At 43.9% G+C, this 21785-nt stretch overlaps 1 non-coding gene across 1 annotated transcript; it reads left to right on the top strand.

Annotated features, from left to right (window-relative positions):
• Nucleotides 1–518: 518 nt before the first annotated feature.
• On the top strand, nucleotides 519–591 carry TRNAG-CCC (transfer RNA glycine (anticodon CCC)). The gene has a single exon. It is a non-coding gene; the product is annotated as a tRNA-Gly (tRNA).
• Nucleotides 592–21785: the final 21194 nt, after the last annotated feature.

Genomic DNA, 21785 nt, shown 5'->3' with positions numbered 1-21785 from the left:
TGTGTCACAAACCCATCATAAAACATATTACCTAAAATTAAGAGATCTTTGCCTAATGCCCAAACAAAATTGGATTCTGTTAGCAGGGAACAGGTGGGGGAAATGCCTTGGGTGGAGAGCCTTAGAGTCTGCTACAATCAGGTAGGCGGATGGAGAAGAGGAAAAAAGTTTTCCGGTAGCTACAAAAGGGAAAGGAAAGAAATAAAGCATTGCCCAGCAGCAGCAGAGGTCCAGCTGGGTTTGAGGCCCGGCATAAGGGAGCAGGGTGAAAGCAGGGCAGATGGGAATGACCGCCAAAGCCCCATTTACATAGAAGGCCTCCATCAGGTGCCACCAAAACTTCACATGATGGCATGATCAAATTCCAAAACGTCCACTGGCCTGATCATCACGTATCACGAACACTTACGGTTCAGCTGCAGGAAAAGAAACTGCTCCAGCCATTTTAAGCAGAAAGGGATTTAATGCAGGGTATTGGGTATTTGCAAAATTGTTGTAAGAATGGGAGGATCGGGACTTCCCTGGTGGTCCAGTGGTTAAGACTCTGCACCCCCAATGCAGGCGGCCCGGGTTCGATCCCTGGTCAGGGAACTAGATCCCACATGCTGCAACTGAGAGCCCGCGTGCCGCAACTAAAGATCCCACATGCCACAACGAAGATCCCACGTGCCGCAACTAAGACCTGGCCCAGCAAAAAAAAAAAGAAACAAAAAGAATGGGAGGTTCAGGCTTTGGGCTGGCCCTCCAGGACTGACTCTCAGAATGATACCACAGAACTACTGGCCTGCCAGGGGAGCTACTCTACCTTGACCTCAGCCAGAAAGGTTGAAGGCTGTATAGGGACTGGTGGTTTCAAGAGCGTGATGCTTTAGCTGTGATCCAGGGGTCAGGAAGACTTGCATGCTGTTGCCACAACTGCCAACTGACACTCATGGGGCTAGTGTTGGGCACTGGAAAACTACTGCAGGAACTTACTTGCCCTATGACCATGCTTGTCAATGGAACGTGGCCTCAGCCTCACTCCCACCCTCCAAGTAATCCACAAGAGCATCAAACGGGTAGAATCCAATTCACACTCGGAACACTAGCTTCCCACACCCTGAAGTATAGGAAGGCACAGAAAAGGAGGGTAGGATGAATGTCGAGAACACAAATCCTCCATATGCACTATGACATTCTAGTAACTTTTCCTGATCCCAAGGCTGCTTTTAAGAGCTCTTTCATGCTTCAGATCACAAAAAGCTTTGGTGAATGATTTTTTTAAATTTATTTTTATTTGTAACCATGGTTACAAATAAAAAACCCCTCCACATAACGTAAAGTTTACCATCATAACCATTTATAAGTGTACAGTTCAGTAGTGTCAAGTATATTCACATTGTTATGTAACAGAGCTCCAGAATGTTTTCATCTTGTAAAACTGGAACTACATACTCATCAAACGATAACTCCTCATTCCCCCTCCCCCCAGGCCCTGGCAACCACCATTCTACTTTCTGCTTCTATGAATTTGACTACTCTAGATACCTCAAAAAAGTAAAATCATACAGAATTTGTCATTTTGTGATTGGTTTATTTCTGGTGAATGATTCTTTTAAGAAACTCAGGCTATCAAGATCTGCAATGAACAAATAGGACCCCCAGTTATATTACAAATCTTTGCTATAATGAGCAAAGACATTCTACAGTCTCCAGAGGAGAGCTATAATGCCTCAGCCCAAAAAGCATCCCTTTAGGCAGATTTTATAGTGATATATGTCTTTTTCTCCAAAACCCTGGATAGGCATAGAACTCTCAAAATGAGTGGTCAAGAAAAACCTCACTACAGTGGGGAGAATGCTATTTCCAGTATACTTTCTGCAATAGGCAGAATTCTGGGACGGCCCCCAGGGTTCCTCAGTCAGTAGAATCCCCTCTCCTTGAGTGTGGGAGGGACTTATGAATATGGTGACATATCATTGTAATGATTAGGTTGTAGCACATTGCATGGTTGACTTTAAGAAAGGGAGATGAGGAGGGGGCTCAAGATGGAGTAGGAGGACGTGGAGCTCACCTCCTCCCACAAAAACATCAAAAATACATCTACATGTGGAATAGCTCTCACAGAAAACTAACTGGAAACTGGCAGAAGAACTCCTATACAACCAAAGCTGTAAGAAAAATCTCCACATAACTGGGTAGGATGGAAGAAAGGTACTGGTTTGGGACCCGCACTCCCGGGAGGGATCAGAAAGGAAGAGAAGGTCTACATGGGTGGACCCTCACCCTGGAGAGCAAGCAGGTCGAGCCACAGTCTGGGCATCCCACGCCTGGGGTCCTGCATGGAGGAGACACACCCGCTTGGCTGCTGAGAGGACCAATGGGACAGACAGAAGGGCTGGAGAAGCCTAGACTCTACTTGAGAGGAGTGTGCACATGATGGCTTTCCAACAATAAGGGCAGAAAAAGCCTTGCGCTGGTGGCTGCTGCCTGGCCACACTCCCCGATCCGATGGGGCAAACACCCCAGCCCTGCTCACTCTACACCACAGCTTGATGATCTGGGCCAACCAGGCCCTGGGAAATGACTGGATCTAGCTACGCATAGACAGCCTGGGGGGCCTAGGGTGCAGTCCGGGTGGCGAGGCGACGGCTATTGTCAGCAAGCTCAGGAGCAAGCAGAGTTAGTGTCCCAGCCAGAGCACCCTGCCTCCACCCACTCCACACTGCAGTTTAGCACTGGATCTGGAACAGACACGTCCTGGGAGAAGACTGCCACAGAGGCAGCCCAGATCTCAGGCTGAAACACAGCCACCTCAGTTCCTGCAGCCACAATGCCCCGACCCTGCAACCCCAGCCTACTCAACACCACAGCCTTGCACTAGATCTGGGATGAACAAAACAGGGGACAGGGTGTGACCTTGGGCTGCTTCTGAGCAGAGCTGCAGATGCCTACACAGGCGGCGCATAGGTCTCCTGTGAGCACATGGGCCTCACTTGCTACAGCAATTACCTTATTTGGGCCAGGGCATGCACTCAAGGACAACAGAGCCTGATTGAACCTGACCCTCAGGTTTTCTACTCCAACAACTGGGGAGTAGACCCTGCCCCTGACAGGGCAGCAACAGCTACAGAGCAGAGAAGAAGTCCTGCCACACACCCTGCATAGGCTTTAATTCCCCCCACACCAACCACACCCCCTATCAAGGGGATAACAGCCAGCACACCCTGAAGAAAGACGTGTTTGGCGTCCATATCAAAACCAGCCCTCCCACCAAAGACATTAGACACACACAGTCTATGCAGGAATGCTCCCACGTAAAAACACCCATTCAAGACCACAGCAGGTAACTGTTCCTCCTAAATTCTTAGAGACAGAGAACACTAAGTAAAATGAAAAGGCAAAGGAACTACTCGCAGTTAAAAGAGCAAGAGAAATCCCCTGAAAGAACAAATAATGAAACAGAGCTCACCAGTCTATCAGACCCAAGTTAAAAAAGGTGGTAATAAAAATGCTAACAGAATTTTAAAAGATTATCGATAGAAACACAGATCACTGTAACAAGGAACTAGAAACTACAAAGATGAACCAATAAAAAATAGGTAATTCAATTGCCGAGATAAAAAGCAATCTAGAAGCAATGAATAGCAGACTAAATGACATAGAACAACAAATAAGTGATCTGGAAGATAGAAAAATGGAAATCACCCAATCAGAACAGCAGACAGAAAGACAAATGAAAAAACAATGAAAGCAACATACAAGATCTTCGGGATAACATAAAACGTACCAACATACACATAATAAGGGTTCCAGAATGAGAAGAGAGAGAAGAGGGGATTGAAAATGTATTTGAAGAAATTATGGCTGAAAACTTCCCAAACCTAAAGAAGGAAACAGATATCCAGGAACAGGAAGCACAGAGGATCCCCCCAAAAATGAACCCAAATAGACCCGCACTAAAACATAGCATAATTAAAATGGCAAAAGTTAAAGAGAGAATTCTAAAAGCAGCAAGAGAGGGAATTCCCTGGTGGTCCAGTGGTTAGGACTTGGCACCTTCACTGCTGTGGCCTGGGTTCAATCCCTGGTCTGGGAACTAAGATCCCACAAGCCGTGCAGCATGGCAAATAAACAAATAAATAAATAAATAAAAGCAGCAAGAGGAAAACAAAGAGACAGTTACAAGGGAACCCCTATAAGGCTATCAGTTGATTTCTCTCCAGAAACTCTGTAGGCCAGAAGGGAGTGATATGATATATTCAAAGTCCTGAAAGGGAAAATCCTGCAACTCAGGATACTCTACCCAGCAAGATTATCATTTAGAATAGAAGGAAAGAAAATGAGTTTCTCAGACAAACAAAAACTAAAAGAACTCAACAATACTAAAGCTACCCTAAAAGAAACATTGAAGGGTCTTCTCTAAATAGAAAAGAAGCAAGAATCTATAGGAAAAGGAAAACCACAGTAAGAAAGGCAAATATATAGTAAGAATTGAAGATCACTTAAATAAGACAGTACATAGATTTAAGAACAATTAAAAATTTGTAAAAGTGTTTATAGCTACAATAAACAGTAAAAGGATAAGCATGAAGTTGTAAAATAGGATGTCAAAATCACAAAATGTGGGGAGAAGAGTATAAAAATGTAGATCTTTTAGAATGTGTTTGAATTTGAATGACTATCAGTTTAAAGCAAGTAGATACAGTTATGGGTCAATATACTTGAACTCCATGGTAACCACAGATCAGAAACATACAAGAGAATCACAAAATCCAAAAAAAAAGGAACTCAAGCATACTACAAAAGAATATCATCAAGCCACAAAAGGAAAAACAAAAAGAAGAAGAAATGAACAAAGAAGAACTACAAAAACAACTGGAAAACAAAGATTTAAATGGCAATAAGTATATACCTATCAATAAGTATTTTAAATGTCAATGGACTAAATGCTCAGATCAAAAGACACAGAGTGGCAGACTGGATGAAAAAACAAGAATCTGCAATATGCTGCCTACAAGAGACTCAATTCAGGGTGAAAGACACACACAGACTGAAAGTGAGGGGATGGAAAAACACATTTCATGGAAATAGAAATGACAAAAAAGCGAGGGTAACGATACTCACATCAGACAAAGTAGACTTAAGACAAAGGCCATAAAGAAAGACAAAGAACGGCATCATGTAATGATAAAGGAATCAATACAAGAAGATGATATTACACACATCAACATATACGTACCCCACATAGGAGCACCTAAATGTACACAGCAAACACTAAGAGACATAAAGGGAGAAACTGACAATAACACAATAACCGTAGGAGATTTTAACACTGCACTGACATCAATGGACAGATCATCCAGACAGAAAATCAATGAGGCAACTGAGGTCCTAAATGACTGGTTGGACTTAACTGATATCTACAGAACACTACAACCAAACCCCCCCCCCCCCAGAATACACATTCTTTTCAAGCATGCATGGAACATTCTCTAGGATAGATCACGTGCTAGGTCACAAAACAAATCTCAACAAATTTAAGAGAACAGAAAATTTCAAGCATCTTTTCTGACCACAGCGGTATGAAACTAGAAATCAAACACAGGAAGTAAAACGGGAAAAGAACAAACACATGGAGACTAAACAACATGCTACTAAAAAAACCAATGGGACAATGATGAAATCAAAGAAGAAATCAGAAAATACTTCAAGACAAACAAAAATGAAAATGTAACTTTACAAAAGCTATGGGCTGTAGCAAAAGCATTTCTAAGTGGGAAGTTCATAGTGCCACAGACCTTCTTTAAGAAACAAGAAAAATCTCAAATAAACAACCTAACCTACCACCTAAAAGAATTAGAAAAAGAAAAACAAACAAAACCCAAAGTCAGCAGAAGGAAGGAAATAATAAAGATCAGAGACGAAATAAATAAAATAGAGATTAAAAAAAATCAATAAAACCAAGAGCTGTTTTTTTTTGAAAAGATAAGCAAAATTGACAAACCTCTAGCCAGGCTCACCAAGAAGAAACGAGAAAGGACCCAAATAAACAAAATAAGAAATGAAAGAGGAGAAATAACAACTGATACCACAGAAATTTTAAAAATTATAAGGGAATACTATGAACAGTTAGGTATATGTCAACAAATTGGACAGTCTAGAAGAAATGGACAAGTTTATAGAAACATACGGCTTGCCAAAATTGACTGAAGAAGAAATAGATAATTTGAACAGACTGATCAATAGAAATAGAATCTGTAAAAAAAAAACCCCAATCAAACAAACAAACAACAACAACAACAAAAACTCCCTGTAAACGAAAGTCCAGGACCAGATGGCTTCACTGGGGAATTCTACCAAACATACCAAGAGTAATGTATACTATCCTTCTCAAACTATTCCAAAAATTGAAGAGGAAGGAAGACTCCCAAATTCATTCTATGAGGCCACAATCACCCTGACACCAAAACCAGACAAAGACACTACAAAAAAAGAGAAAATTACAGGCCAATATCTTTGATGAATATAGATGCAAAAATCCTCAACAAAATATTAGCAAATTGAACCCAACAATACATAAAAAGAACATACACTATGATCAAGTTGGATTCATTCCAGGGTCACAAGAATGGTTCAACATATGCAAATCAATCAGTGTGATATGCCACAGTAGCAAAAGGAAAGACAAAAACCACATGATCATCTCAACAGACACAGAAAAAGCATTTGACACAATTCAACATCCATTCATGATAAAAACTCTCACCAAAGTGGGTACAGAGGGAACATATCTCAACATAATAAAGGCCATTTATGACAAACCCACAGCCAACATAATACTCAATGATGAAAAGCTGAAAGCTTTCCTGCTAAATTCTGGAACAAGACAAGGATGCCCACTCTCATCACTCCTATTCAACATAGTATTAGTATAGTATTGGAAGCCTTAGCCACAGCAATCAGACAAGAAAAAGAAATAAAAGGTATCTAAATTAGAAGGGAATAGGTAAAACCGTCATTATTTGCAAATGACATGATACTCTATATGGAGAACCCTAAAGTCTCCACACAAAAACTATTAAAATAAATTAATTCAGCAAGGTAGCAGGATACAAGATCAATATACACAAATCTGTTGCATTTCTTTACACTAATAATGAATATCAGAAAGTAAAAAAAAAAAAAAAAATCCTGTTGCAAATCACGTAAATAAAGTACCTAGGAATAAACTTAACCAAGGAGGTGAAAGACCTATGTGCCGAAAACTATAAAACATTGATAAAGGAAATTGAAAATGATTGAAAGAAATGGAAAGAGAACCTGTGCTCTTAGATTGGAAGAATTAATATTGTCAAAATGGCCATACCCAAAGCAATCTACAGATTTAATGCAATCCCTATCAAAATACACAGGACATTTTTCACAGAACTAGAACGAACAATCCTAAAATTTATATGGAATTACAAAAGACCCAGAATTGCTGAAACAATCCTGAGAAAAAAGAACAAAGATGGAGGCATAACCCTTCCAGACTTCAGACAATACTACACAAAGCTACAGTAATCAAAACAGTATGGTGTTGGCACAAAAACAGAAATATAGATCAATGGTACAGAATAGAGAGCCCAGAAATAAACCCATACACCTACAGTCACTTAATCTATGACAAAGGAGGCAAGAATACACAATGGAGAAAGGACAGTCTCTTCAGCAAGTGGTGTTGGGAAAGCTGGACAGTACATGTAAATCAATGAAATGAGAACACTCCCTCAAACCATATACAAAAATAAAACTCGAAATGGTTTAAAGACCTAAGTATAAGACATGACCCCATAAAACTCCTAGACTAGAACATAGGCAAAACATTCTCTGACATAAATCATAGCAATATTTTCTTAGATCAGTCTCCCATGGCAAAAGAAATAAGAGCAAAAATAAACAAATGGGACCTAATTAAATTTAAAAGCTTTTGCACAGAAAAGGGAACCACCAACAAAATGAAAAGACAATCTATGGAATGGGAGAAAATATTTGCAAACGATGCAACTGACAAATATATACAAACAGCTCATACAACTCAATATCAAAAAAACAAACAACCCAATTAATAAATGGGCAGAAAACCTAAATACATGTTTCTCCAAAGATGACACACAGATGGCCAACAAGCACATGAAAAGATGCTCAACATCACTAATTACTGGAGAAACGCAAATCAAAACCACAATGAGGTATCACCTCACACCTGTCAGGATGGCCATCATCAAAAACTCTACAAATAACATTGATAAATGCTGGAGAGGGTGTGGAGAAGAGGGAACCCTCCTACACTGTTGATGGGAATGTAAATTGGCACAGTCACTGTGGAGAACAGTATGGAGGTTCCTTGGAAAACTAAAAATAAAGCTACCATGTGATCCAGCAATCCCATTCTTGGGTATATATCCAGAAAAGATGAAAACTCTAATTCGAAAAGATACATTCAATCCAATGTTCACAGCAGCACTATTTACAACAGCCAAGACGTGGAGACAACCCAAGTGCCCATCAACAGACGACTGGCTTAAGAAGATGTGGTATAAATGTAAAATGGAATATTACTCAGCCATAAAAAGAATGAAATATTACCATTTGTAGCAATGTGGATGGACCTAGAGAATATTATGCACATTGAAATAAGTCAGACAGAGAAAGACAAATACCATATGGTATCACTTATATGTGGAATCTAAAAAATAATACAGGGCTTCCCTGGTGGCACAGTGGTTAAGATTCCTCCTGCCAATGCAGGGGACAGGGGTTTGAGCCCTGGTCCGGGAAGATCCCACATGCTGCGGAGCAACTAAGCCCGTGCGCCACAACTACTGAGCCCACGTGCCACAACTACTGAAGCCCATGCGCCTAGAGCCTGTGCTCTGCAACAAGAGAAGCCACTGCAATGAGAAGCCCGCGCACTGCAGCAAAGTTTCCCCCACTCGCCACGACTACAGAAAGCCCACACGCAGCAACGGAGACCCAACGCAGCCAAAAATAAATAATTTATTTTTTAAAAAAAGTAATGAAGAAGATAAGGATTTGAGAGAATGTGACAGATATTTCAGATTGGCAAAAAGATACAAAATAAAGGTAATGGGAGTCCTGAAGAAGAAAACCAAAGCAAGGAAACAAAATAAATACTGAACACCATAAGTTAAGAAAATTTGCCTAAACTGCAAAAAAAAAAAAGTGTGTGTTCGGGGGGAGATTATCCCAGGTGGGCCTGACCTAAACAGGTGAGTCCTTAAAAAGGAACTGGGCTCCTGGTACTGAGAAGGATACAACACCTGAGAGACACTTGGTATCAGGGAGATTTTCCATTCCATTGCCAGGACCTGAAAGCAGTCTCTAGGGGCTGAGAGTAAGCCCTGGCCAACAGCGAGCAAAAACTCAGGTACCTCAGTCCTACAACTGCAAGGAACTGAGTCCTGCCAGCAACCTGAATGAACCTGAAAGGCAACCCTGAGCTTCAGGCAAGATTACAGCTCTGGCCGACACCTTGATTTTAGCCTTGTGAGAACCTGAGCTGGAATCCAGCCATGCCAGGCCCCGACTTCTAACCTATAGAACTATGAGCTAATAAATGGCTGTTGTTTTAGGCTGCTAAATTTGCGGTCAGCCGTCACAGAGCCATAGAAAACTAATACACCTCCGTTCTAACATTGGCCCTGCTTCCAGTTTACTGGGTGACCAAGGGTATGTCACTCACCCTCTCCGAACTTCAGCTTCCATAGTTAATGACAACAACAACTCATCTCCTGCCTGCAGGATTCAAATGGAAATCAAATTACTTAACGTATGTGAAAGCATTTGCGAAGTTATAAAGTGGCTTATAAATGGAAAGTTTATTATTGTCACGTTCAAAATAAACCCCCAACTTTGACCGCAGGAAATGATTTAGAATCAACCAACCTAGGGCTGTGGAGTTAAAGAATCATGGGGCTAAAATCCAGGCTCTTCCACTTATTAGCCCATCTTTTAATGGGGTTATTTAACCTCTTTAAGACCTAGTGTCCTGGGCGTACAAATATGAACCTCATAAGGCTGTTGTGTGCTTCAAATATCATAGTGCCTGGCACAGAATAAGCGCTCAGTAAAACACTAAAAATAACACTAAAAATCATTTATGTACCAGGCCTGGAGGGCAGCCCATCCAGATCGGGGCAGATCAGAAGGCTCCAGGAGAGAGATTTTCCAATGAAATCGATCGAATACTAGATGTGTCTGAATATCTTCAGAGCCGATTCAGACATCCGGCAAAGTTTACAGCTGCATTACTGATAAATATGTAGAAAACTAAGAAACCCAAAAGCCAGATGACTATTAACTCCAGGGGAAGGACTGTGCAAGAAAAAAAGTAATAACCATAATTCACTACCATGGATCAGCTGTATAAAATATTTACCAAACACTGAGACATCTAATAAGATAAACACTGAATAGTGATCCAATCAAAAGTACACTATAACTCTATTGGGAGCACGCGGGGAGGGTGAGGCACACGTGTGGAAAAGGCAGGAGGAGAAATGAAAAAAATTTAAAGAAAAAAGAACGGATTCATGGATGAAGTGTCATGATGCTCTGATTCGATGACTGTAAGTGAAAGATATTTTAGTCCATTAAAGATTTTAACTTGTAAACAAAGATATAGTGATATTTTAAGGCCACAACCACAGGATTCGGGGCTAGCTCGGAGTCATATGACAGGGCAACATTTTCCTGTCAGAGGGAGAGCTGCAGGGTTCCAGAAGTTTCTAGCAAGTGAAAATTAAATCCCTATGTATTTTACTTTGGGAAGGTAAAGAAAACAGTAAATAAACATGAAGGCATCTGCCTAAATCAAATCCGAGCAGAGACAAAATGACATACGGGTGGCAGCGTTCAGGAGTGAATTTGACATCATTTATTCTCCAAGCTCACCAGATCCAACACTAAACAGGTCCATATCCGGCTGACATGACGGCTGAGGGCCTGTAACAAAATAGGGCCTTATCAGCCCTGGGTTGGTTGATTCTAAACCATTTCCTGTGGTCAAAGTTGGGGGTTTATTTTGAACATGACAATAATAAACTTTCCATTTATAAGCCGCTTAATAACTTTGCAAATGTTTTCACGTACATTAAGTAATTTGGTTTTCACATGAATCCTGCAGGCAGGCGATGAGTTACTGTTGTCAGTAACTGTGGAAGCTGAAGCTCAGAGAGGGTGAGTGACATGCCCTTGGTCACCCAGTAAACTGGAAGCAGGGCCAAGGTTAGAACCGAGGTGTGTTAGTTTTCTACGGCTCTATGACAGATGACCGCGAATTTAGCAGCCTAAAACAACAGCCATTTATTAGCTCATAGTTCTGTAGGTTAGAAATTGGGGCTTTTTCCCCAGTAGTATCCTAATGTATAATTTACATGCAGGAAAGAGCACAGATCTTAAGTGCTCAATTTCTTTTTTATATGTGTATATACCTATGTGACCAGCACTCAGATCAAGACCTGGAACACTTTTATCACCCCCCAGAGAGCTCTCCTATGTCCCTTTCCAGTTAATTCCACCCCCCTTTGCCTCCCAGAGGTAACTGCTATTGTGACTTTTACTACCGTAGATTAAGCTTTGCCTCTCTTTAAGCTTCATGTAAATAGAAACGTGTAGTATTTACTCATATGTCTGGCTTTTTTCACTCTGCAGGATGTCTGTGATTCATCCATGTAGCTGTGTATATTCATGCTTTGTTCTTTTCTAAAAAATGCATTTTGGTTTTTTAAATTGAGGTATAACTGATATATAACATTATGTTAGTTTCAGGGGTACAGCATAATGATTTGATATTTGTATATATTGCAAAGTGATCACCTCAGTAAAATCTAGACAACATCTGTCACTACACAGTTACAAAAATTTGTTTTCTCGTGATGAGAACTTTTAAGAACTACTCTCACGCTTTATTCTTTTATATCCCACTGTACGAATATCCATTCTACTGCGAATGGACACTTGGGCTGTTTGCAGCCCTGTGCTCTTAACCGCTAAGCTATGCATGAGGTCAATGTCATCCCCCAGCTGATTGGCTTTTCTTGGACTTCACTTACCAAGGCTGGTGGGATTGCTGGAGTGGATTCATCGTCAGGGAGCAGGTGACGGCCTTGGGGCTTCTAAGGAAGCGGGCCTTGGACCATGCTGGTGAGGGTAAGAGGCGAAATACCTTTGCCCACCGGAGACAGGAGAGCCCAGCTGCATCCGAAGGCTGCCTCATCCTTCACGGGCAGCCACAGTTTCTCCCTGAGGGTAATTGTTTTGAAATCTCCATGGAGACTCGAGAGCCCCGACAGTTCCCTGGGACGTCCCTGGGCTTCCATCTCTCAAGTCATCAGGGTTAGGAGGGGTTGTCTGGCCTCAAAAGCCATTTGTAAAGCTAACAAACAAGTCACAAGGTAAATTGAGTCCCGTGTGTCTCTGGGTGAACCCAGCGGCAGTTTCATTGTGGGCTTAAGGGTGGGACTGCTAAGGCGCAGGCACGTGGGGTCACCTGCACAAAGCCTGGGGAAGTTTTATGGGCCCTCAGTGGACTTGCACGCCAGCTACAATGAACATGCCCAACAAAGGGGCCCTTTAAAGAAAAGTTTTACGGCCTTCAACAGCAAGCTGGGGCTTGTTCTCTGGCTTTGGGGAGGAGGTGAGAGAGAAGGTGATTTACAGCAGCTGGGGTACCTCCCCTCCTGTGAACTTCTCCAGGTTAAAACACGCATCTGGTGGTCTCCAGAAGCCTGCAGGCTGGTCTGTGGTGAGCAGCTGGGGGTGACAGCTTACAGCTGCAAGGATGATTAAAAGCCTGGCAAACGGGACTGATGGGCACTCTTTCAAAGAACTTGGATTATTAAGCCTGTAAGTAAAGTCGAAGTAAAGAGAAGTAAAGACGAATACCCACACTCAAGTATATAAGGGGCTTTTACACCGAAGTCGGTGGTCAGCGATTCTCCATCTCTCAGAAAAAGGGGAAAAAAAATCATAAGATGATGAACTGGTTTTAAATTCCAGCGGGAGGGATTGAGGGTTGAGAATAAAAAGCAAGGGCTGACAATGAGAACTGAAAATTAAACTGGGTTACTGTGGAAGCTGATGGAACCTTTTCTGCAGAACTGGGCAAACAGACCGCAAGTACCTAAAGGTCAAGAGGAGACGGGTGACCTCTCAGGTTGCTTTATTTCTGCACTGTTGTCTTAGTGTGGGTCCCTGACAAGCAGACCCTGAGACAAGGATGCAGGTGCAAGCAGTTCACTTGGGAAGAGGTCCCAAGAGGCACAGTGATGGCCTGGAGAAGTGAGACAGGGCAGGAAGGAAGGCCAATCAAGGGTGAGCTCAACAGTGGGTGACCCCTGTGAGCAACTGGGTGCAATGGCACTGAGGACTCTTTGTGAGATGAGCTGGAGCAGAATTGTTGTCCCCCATGAGCAAAGAAGCTGGGGGACTTATCCAGCAATTTCCACCTCTCACTGGTTGAGGTGCATTCCTCTTCTGAAGAGTCCTGTGGCCGTTTACTTGGGTAACAGAGCCTTAGGAAAATGAGACTACACAGACTTTTTAAGGATTTGGGGTATAAACTTTGATATCAGGGACATAAGACACTACCATGGACACCCTGTTAGCATGAGAAGAACATGGGGGCCAGGGAATAAATGGAGCTCTGGCCCAGGTCTGCCTGACGGTGGTTCCACTGGGTCCATGAACCTACCCAGTGGTCATTTCTCTGGTCGCTGAGTGTCTAATTGGAATGGATACACTCAGTGGTTAGCAGGACCCCCATCCGTATTGGTTTCTTGGCCTATGGAGTAAGGGCTACCACAGTAAGAAGACGGAAGACTCGGAAATGCCCCCTCACACGCCAAGCCAAAGAGTAAATTACAAGCAATAGCACATCCTAGGGGGACGGCAGAGATTAGGGCCACCGTCAATGATTTAAAGAATGCAGGGTGGGGAGTCCCCAACTATCCCCATTTAATTCACCAGTCTGGCCCCTAAAAGAACTGGATGCATCGTGGTGAATGAGAGTAGATCACGCAATCAAGCCGCAGCCCCAATTGCAGCTGCTTTGCTCAGTCTTTACTTCTGGCACACGTGTGTGGCCATGCATCTGGCAAATATATTCTTTTCCATCTCTAATACCTTGCATTTGTGTGGGATGGACAACAGTAGACATGGATGGTCTTGCTTCAGGGCTATGTTAACTTTCCCAACATCTCACATAACTTGAAGGGCTCTGGACCATCTGGACATTCTGCAAAACATCACATGGGTGCACCATGTTGCTGGCGTCATGTTAATCTTACCAGAAGGGCAAGAAGTGGTATCTTGGAGGTCTTGATAAGACACATGAGCTCCGGAAAGTGAAAGATAAACTCGATGAAAATTAGGGCCCTACCACACCAGTGAACGTTTGAGGGACCCAGTGAGCTGGGGCATGCTGGGACATCCCCTGCAAAGTGAAAGACAAACTTATTGCATTTCACATGTCCCACCGCTAAGAAAGGAGTGCCATGTTTGTTAAACCTCCTCAGGAGATATCCATCAACTGAGTGATCGAGAAGGCTGCCAGCTTTGTGTGGGACCCAGAGCAGGAAGGAACTCTGCACGAAGTTCAGGCTCAGAGGTGCCAGCAGCCCCCTTTCTTAGACTATAAGGCCTGATACTTGAGATAAGTATAGTGGGAAAAGATGCTGGATAGAGTTTGTGGCCAGCCCCGACAGAAGATCACCAATACAGATGCCCAGAGCCAGCTTCTGGAGCAAGGCCATGCCATGCCATTCAGAAAGCAGCTCCCTGCATGCTACTGGGCCCTGATGGAGCTGGAGCATCTAAATACGGGATATCAAGTGAACATGTGACCATAACCACCCATTATGAGCCGAGGCTGGGTTGGATACAAATAGGAGCAGAGAGCACAAGTAAGGTGCACGAACAGGTGATCTAGATGCCATGTCATCCACCACTGTTGCACCAGCATCTTCCCTTCAGCTGACCTCACAGGGCGACATGTAGGGGTCCCTTATGACCAGCTGATGGATAATGGACAAGGCTGAGTTTGGGTCACAGATGGATCAACTTGGTAGGTTGTTGTAAGCCCCAAATGGGGGGCTGCCACGTTATAGCCTCAGTCAGGGGTGGCCTTGAAGACAGAAGTGAGGAGAAATCCTCTCAATGGGCAGAGATCTAGCTGAGGCACCTGATAATTTACCTTGGGCAGAGAGAGAGGTAGCCTGAAGTAAGAAAATATATAGACTCATAGGCAGTGGCAAATGGCTGGGCTGGTTGGTCAGGGTCCAGAAAGGAGAAAGATTAGAGCATCAGGGACAAACAAATCTGGGGAAGGTTCATGTGGAGGGAGGGACCTATGGGGGTGCGCACAAAATATGAAGAGATTTGTGTCACACATAAATATGCACCAGAGAGCACCAACCACAGAAGAGGCACCAAACAACCAGGTAGAAAGAATGATTCTGCCAGTTGACATCAGCCATCCTCTGTCACTGGCCACCCCAATGCTGGCACGATGGCATAATAGGTGTGTGAATGAAGCAGTTATGGCAGCAGGGACGGAGGTTATTTATGGACCCAATCGCTCTCTCTCATTAAGGCTGATTTAGCTACTGGCACTGCTGAATGTCCAAACTGTCATTTAACAGAGAGCAATGCTAAACTCCCAATATGGCGCCATTCCTCAAAGAGGCCTGCTGACCACTTGGTAGCAAGTTGATTTCCACCCTGGAAAGGGTAATGATTCAACTTGACTGGGATCCACAGGTATCTGTGGTATGAGTTTACCTTTCCTGACTATAGGGGCTCAGCAAGCACCTCACCTGTGGGCTTACGGAGCACTGGATTCACTAACATGCGGTCTCACACACCATCACCTCAGACAGGGGGACCCTCTTTACAGCAAATGAGGCATGACAGTGGGCACATAACCCACGTAACCACAGGATGCTCTGGTTCTATCATATACTGCACCACTCAGAAGCTGTTGGTACCATAAAGCAGAGGAATGGCCTGTGAATGGTGCAGCTGATGCCCCAGTTTGGAGAAAATATTCTGTATGGGTGGGATGCCATCCTTTGGGACACTGCCCATACTCTAAAGCAACAATGATTATCGTTTTGCTGCTGTAGCCCCAAGAGTTAGGATATGTAGATCCAGGAACCAAGAGATAGAAGCAGCAGTGTCCCGATCCATGTCAATCCCACTGATCCACGTGGGGAATTTGTGCAGAGTCCCCACGATATGGATCTACAGGTCTGGTTCTCAGAAGAGAAATGCTTACCTCAGGGGCACAGTACGGTTTTCATTATACTTTAAGATTCAATGGTCTCCCAATCTCTGGGCTCCTGACGCCAAGTGACTAGTAGGCAAAGAAAGGCATCACCATCCTGGCAGTGGTAATGGACCCCTGATCATTAGGAGGAGATAGAGCTGCTGCTACACAACCAGGACAGTGAGGAATCTGGCTCCCAAATCATCCACTGAGGAATCTCTTGGTGCCCTTAATGTCCAGGGTTAATGGTAAATGGACAAGTACAGCAGTCACAGCCTAGGAAGGCCATGGTAACCCAGGGTTCAGACCTTTCAGTGACGAGGGTCTTTATCACCTGACCAGGAAAGGCAACTAGACAACAGGGGTGTTAGCTGAGGGGAATCTCTAAAAGCTGGTGGTGGTGGAGAAGTTATCATTAACTATGGCTTCAAAATCAACTGCAGCAGCAGCAGGGGCTATAGTTCTCCTACTAACCCTTTTCTTTTAAGTTTCCCAGAAAATAAGACCCCAGAATGCTGGACAAGCTCTTCTCAAGGGGAGTCAACTTATTATAAGAAGCAAGTGAATGAAGTGCAAAGGGCAGACTGAGGGGAATGCTGTCCTGTTCTACCCAGATCCCCCTTTAGGACCAACCTACCCAGCCCCCATGGCTGACGGCTCACAGCCGTGTCCTTTAGTGGGCATTATCCTCAGGTACAGTGAACTTCCTTGCCCAAGGTTATGCTCCTTTCCAAGGGAAGCCTGCGGCCAAAGACTGAATGACAAAGACCTAGTTTGTGAAACAGAGGTTCAGGAAGGTCTCAGGTCCAAGAACTCCTTTCTCTGCAGTCCTTACAGTTTACCTCTTGTTATGACTGATGCCAACCTCATGATGCAGCTGGATTAAGAAGAGAGAAAGTCAGGATGTGGAGGAAAGGGAGCCCTCGTACACTGTTGGTGGGAATGTAAATTGGTGCAGCCACTGTAGAAAACAGTGCGGAGGATCCTCAAAAAACTAAAAATAGAGTTACCATATGATCCAGCAATCCCACTCCTGGGCATATATCTGGAGAAAACCATAATTCAAAAAGATACATGCACCCCAATGTTCACTGTAGCACTATTTACAATAGCCAAGACATGGAAGCAACCTAAATGTCCATCGACAGATGAATGGCACGTATGTACAATGAATACTACTCATCTGTAAAAAAGAGAATGAAAACTGCCATTTGCGGCAACATGGGTGGACCTGGAGGGCATTATACAAAGTGAAATAAGTCAGACGGAGAAAGACAAATACTGTACGATATCACTTATATTTGGAATCTAAAGAATACAACAAACTAGTGAATATAACAAAAAAGAGACTCACAGATATAGAGAACAAACTACTGGTTACCAATGGGGAGAGAGAAGTGGGGAGGGGCAAGATAGGGGGTAGGGGATTAAGAGGAACAAACTATTATGTATAAAATAAGCTATAAGGATATACTGTACAACACAGGGAATAGAGCCAATATTTTATAATAGCTATAAATGGAATAGAACCTTTAAAAATTGCGAATCACTGTATTGTACACCTGTAGCATATATAATATTGTACATAAACTACACTTCAATTTAAAAGAAATTTTTTTAAAATTTCAGAACAGGAAAAAATAAAGAGAGAAGGTCACTGTCAAGGATTTCCCTGGTGGCACGGTGGTTAAGACTCCACGCTCCCAATGCAGGGGGCCCAGGTTCGATCCCTGGTCAGGGAACTAGATCCCACATGCATGCCACAACTAAGAGTTCGCATGACACAACTAAGGAGCCTGTGTACTGCAACTAAGGAGCCTGCGAGCCGCAACCAAGGAGCCCGCCTGCCGCAACTAAGACCCGGCGCAACCAAAAAAACCAAAAAAGTCAGTGTCAGGCCTGGAGGCCTAAACAAGCTAAGCAGGCAGGGCTGCCTACATAACCCGTGAGGCTCCACGCAAAGTGAAAACGTAGGGCCCTTGTTCCAGAGGCAGGGAAAAAGTACTGTTAAAGTTACAAAAATATAAAGCTTTTTCCTTTAAAAATGTTTTATGATTTATAAAACACAATAGGAGTAACAGTGATACACGAATAACAATATAAACGTACAAACTGCAAACAGTAACATTTTCGGTGTCATAACATTATGTAGTACAATAAATAATACTTTACTAATGTGATATCTTGACTGATCATATTTTTCTGGCTCACTTTTCTGAAAATTCATTTATTAGGTCATCAAAATTTATACTTTTAGCAACTTCATTTTCAGTCAATACAAATTGAAAGCAACGTCACTCTTGGCAAATGCGAAATTGCAGGTAACTTTGGTAATTTTTAATTTTGAAAAGGATCTTTCTGCTGATGCAACTGTTACAAGAACTGTTAAGAGTATTTTCATAGGCTGTGACAATATTGGGATACATATCTAATCAATTATTTCAAAATATATTTTGAAATTTAAAAATTTCAGTGTATTTGGAGCCGATGATTCTGATGGAACTTTTTTTACTAAACGAGTTTCTAAAAAATTTCTATACAAATCAGTTTCACGTAAGTCTGAATTTAATTTTAAATGTAAATTTATACAAGGCACTTTAATATTTTGTCTGACATTTCCTGTAACTTGTACAGGTCATAGAAGAAATTGAAAGTGGCTTCATGATTTATATATAATTCAAAATGCCTGTTTATGTATTCTATTACTGTATCTTCAATTACAAGGAAAACAATTTAAAAATTGTCCTTTTTGTTAATAATTGGTTCATCCAAAGTTTCCTATGAAAATCGTGTTCTTTTGTGTTGAATTTGATGATCTTTAAATTTAATTTCTATTTCTGAGCCTGTGGGTATTTGTCATGCAATGTTGCAGTGGCTTTCAAACGTTGGGATTCTAAACTCTTTGAAAAACTCTAACAGCTCCTGATACGCTTTATTGCAACATCCATGTGTATACTTTTATTTTTTAATAATTTACTGACAGGACTTCCCTGGTGGTGCAGTGGTTAAGAGTCCGTCTGCCAATGCAGGGGTCACGGGTTTGATCCCTGGTCCGGGAAGATCCCACATGCCGCGGAGCAACTGAGCCCGTGTGCCACAACTACTGAGCCTGCGCTCTAGAGCCTGCGAGCCACAACTACTGAGCTCGCGTGCCGCAACTACTGAAGCCCGTATGCCTAGAGCCCGTGCTCCGCAACAAGAGAAGCCACTGCAATGAGAAGCCCTCGCACTGCAACGAAAAGCAGCCCCCACTCGCAGCAACTAGAGAAACCCACGTGCAGCAACAAAGACCCAACGCAGTCAAAAATAAATAAATTTATTTTTTTTAAAATTTATTTTTAAAAAAATTTACTGACAAAGTGTACTGTCTGAGCTTGGGCAGCTCCTGTCCAGGGGCTCAGGCTGGAGAGTTAATGTTTGTACAGATGCCGCAGGGCATCTGGCTGCATCCCAGTTGGCTGCGTTGGGTCTTCGTTGCTGCGTGCAGGCTTTCTCTAGTTGCGGAGAGCGGGGGCTACTCTTTGTTGTGGTGCGGTGGCTTCTCTTGTTGCGGAGCACGGGCTCTAGGCGCGCGGGCTTCAGTAGTTGTGGCTCGTGGGCTCTAGAGCGCAGGCTCAGTAGTTGTGGCGCACGGGCTTAGTTGCTCCGCGGCATGTGGGATCTTCCCGGACCAGGGCTCGAACCCCTGTCCCCTGTATTGGCAGGCGGACTCTCAACCATTGCGCCTCCAGGGAAGCCCGAAACACAGGTTTAAAGATAAAATGATTAAGAATTTCAAGACGGCGTCAGCTGAGCATGGGGTCTTTCTGAGAGCGGGCCCCGCGCCATTGCTGACGCTGTGCGCGAGCGTCAGGTTGGACTTCTGACCAGTTCACTGGTCAGCTGGTGCCAAACCTCCTGTCTTGATTTGAGTTGTCCTCAAAGCAGATGGGCCCTGAGACAAGGTGCGAGTTGGGAGTTGGGAGGTGATCACGGGAAGCACAGTGACTGGGTGAGAAAGTGAGAAAGGAAGTGGGGAAAGCCAATTGAGGTCTGTTAATGGGTGGATTGTCCTGTGCGCAACTGGGATGCAGTGCTGCCGGGGTGCCCCTTGCGGGGGAGGAGGGGGGAACTACACGGAAGACGCCCAGAATCAGCCTTCCACTGAGAGGCCAGGAAGCTGGGGTATTTGTTATTCAATTCCCATTTCTCATTGGTTGAGGGTCACTCCTGTACCCCGGGGCCATTCACCCAGGCTGCTCCCACTTCCCAGCCCAAGCCATGCATGCCCGCTGAGCTAGAGAATGTCTTTTGGTAGAGTCACAGGAAGTGGAGGTGATGTGGGAACTGACTGCCGATGACCTTGGGGTGCAGCCCGGGGCCATGGTTGGGTAGCCGCAACCTCTGCCACCCCTGCCCCCTCCACGTACATCCTTTTCATTTACCCTTAGTGCTGTAATTAGCACTTAATTTCCTCCTTACATTAGTATTGCAAGTGCCTCCAGCCACTTTATTTTCTTGCTTTTTTTTATACCAGTAAGAAGGCACTTAGAAGCAAATTATGCTTGCCTCCATCTCTCTCTACCTGTTTATCTCTGTGTTTACGGGGTGCCTATCACCACACTATCTGGACATTCAGACAGTCCCATTCGATCAAATTCATTACCCGAGAGGAAGGAAAACTCCTCCTCCAGCCCCGTGCAGAAGGCGCTCGCTCGGCAGCTCACCGAGGGCTCACAGGCTCAGGGAGACCTGCCAGCCCGGAGCCTCTTGTCTTCCAACTCAAGGAGAGGAACATTTTTGGCAAGGAAGTGAATCCTCTCCTGGAACTGGGCATGGAGAGCTTGCAAACTCATTTGGAAGATCTATCAGAGGGTGGGTCTCAATATGTTGGGCATTTAAAATCTGAAATGATTTCAATTTCATTGCTCTCCAAATATGAAATTGAGCCCATTTTTCACAAATGTGGCTTCGTGCGCTCTGAGTGCGGCTTCCATCGGAAGGTTCCAGATGTTAACTCCTTCTCTCTCACCGTGGAGCGAAGGACGGTGCCAAGCTCAAAGAGTACCGAGCAGCTCTTTGTTCGGGGCCTGTGTGGCTGCTTTAAGGCCCCAGCGCCCCAGCGTGACCTGGGCACGATGGAGTTCTCTGGCCCTCACGACTGGCCACAGCCCTGAGCCCCCTGCCCTGCCCTTCCTTCCAGACTCCGCCTTCTGCCCTTGGGCCTCCCTCTGAGTTTATGGCCTGGCCCTGCCTCTCAGACAACAGTGACCACCATGACCCTCCTTCACGAGAGCTGGGATTCTGTCTCACAGCTCTGTGGGCCGTCCTGACCACACACCCCATCAATCCAGGACTCTCAGTGCCCCCAATTGTGGACATTTCCCCCTGGGGAGCTCACGCGGCCTAGATAGGAGGTGCAAGATACCGCTACAAATGAGGAAGTGCAGGTAAAGAAACCCTTTGCCCTTTAAAAATCACAGAAGTTGTAAAA

The sequence above is a fragment of the Lipotes vexillifer genome, unplaced genomic scaffold (assembly GCF_000442215.2).
Source record: "Lipotes vexillifer unplaced genomic scaffold, Lipotes_vexillifer_v1.1 scaffold847, whole genome shotgun sequence".
In the NCBI taxonomy this organism is placed as follows: Eukaryota; Metazoa; Chordata; class Mammalia; order Artiodactyla; family Lipotidae; genus Lipotes; species Lipotes vexillifer.
Note: the sequence above shows the minus strand (reverse complement) of the source record. Positions and strands in the feature narration are given on the sequence as shown.